The sequence below is a fragment of the Pteropus vampyrus genome, unplaced genomic scaffold (genome assembly GCF_000151845.1).
Source record: "Pteropus vampyrus isolate Shadow unplaced genomic scaffold, Pvam_2.0 Scaffold24, whole genome shotgun sequence".
Taxonomy (NCBI): domain Eukaryota; kingdom Metazoa; phylum Chordata; class Mammalia; order Chiroptera; family Pteropodidae; genus Pteropus; species Pteropus vampyrus.
The window spans coordinates 4273857-4275300 of record NW_011888805.1 but is presented as its reverse complement, the minus strand read 5'-3'; the positions used below and the strand labels follow the sequence as shown (position 1 = coordinate 4275300).

At 32.9% G+C, this 1444-nt stretch overlaps 1 protein-coding gene across 1 annotated transcript in view; it reads left to right on the top strand.

The window, feature by feature from the left end:
- UTRN (utrophin) overlaps positions 1-1444 on the top strand; it is a 472032-nt gene that overhangs the window by 165934 nt on the left and 304654 nt on the right. The window lies entirely within an intron of this gene.

Genomic DNA, 1444 nt, shown 5'->3' with positions numbered 1-1444 from the left:
GAAAGGAAGTCCAGACTCCATTTGTTCAACTTGACCCATGAGTTGAGTCCATGAAGGCCCTTGAGACGTTTTATTTCATTAGAACCTTGAGGAACCACAGAGAACGAGTCAAAAAAGTAGTGGCATCAGACACATTCAGTGTTGTGCAAATATCACCTCTATTTCTAAAAACTTTCAGGAAGAATTATTTCGTTAGGAACAACTGAGACTTCCCAATTTGGTTGGGGCTTATCCTTGATTCGTCAGTTAGTTTCAGTTAGTTTTTCCAGTTAGTACATGGGACACACATGATTATAAAAATTTTGATAGAGCAGGTAAGGGTAGCAGTAGGAATGCTGTTGGGGTCACAGGACGTATTTCCAGTGAACTTATATTCCTGTGTCAATAGCACTGAATGCTCTCTTTTTTAAATATAATAAAAGAAGTAGGCATCATTCCTAAATTTCTAAGACTGCTTCGAGTCTCCTTTAGTGTTCAAGCCAAAGAAGATAGGATAAAGGGCTAATTTTAAAAATAAGATTGAGCAACACATTAATGTTTTATGCTGAAGTTTATACTTGTCTAAAAGTATAACTAAAGCAAAAAATCTCTGTGCAGCTATTTTATAAAAGGATTATATTTCATCAATGCATTATTGTATATGAGTAAAAGTAAACGTAATAAGGGATTTTTACTGTAGTTGTAATATTTTCATTGAAACATCTTTTTTAGTATAGCTTTTTCGGAAAGCTTTAAAACTATTTAGTAATAAGGTATTTTAAAGATAGCCTACCATGTAAGAACCATCTTATTTCATTTCTTCTTTTCCTTTACACTACTGTCTTTTGTAGTTTTGTGGTTTCTTCAAGTCACTAGAGATGAGAGTTTAGAAGAATAAAATTAAAACTCTTAATTGGGCAACATTCTATTTATTTTTCTTCTTCCAAACAACCATTAGGATTTAAAAAAAACCCACTACACTTTATTATTTTATCTAACCTGGGGAGTTTAAAACCATTTAGCAGTAAAGAAAATTAAAAGAGAAAATGAAACTCTGTTTTTGGTTGATTTTCCTGAAAGTGAGACTATTCTAAGCAAGGAGTGAGAGTCAGGAAAGAAGCTATTTCTAGATCCCATCTTCCTAGCATAAATTTATCACCCTTGAAAAGCTGTCAATTATTGGCAGGGTAGATATACCTATGTTACAGCAGAAAAAAATATGTTTGAATAATTTTAAAGGATACCTCTACCACAGTGCAGTTCAATTTTTTTGAAACTTTATTTCCATCTAATATGCTCAGACCTCTAGTGGTTAATTAAAATTAATTGAAAATCACGGGCCCAGACTTTAAAAGTACTTCATGTCAGTAAGCATAACTTAGGATAACTTGGGTGATAACATTGCTTGTTATTAAATGAAAATGTTTGTGTGGGATTGTGTACATTGGGACCTCTCATGAGCAAG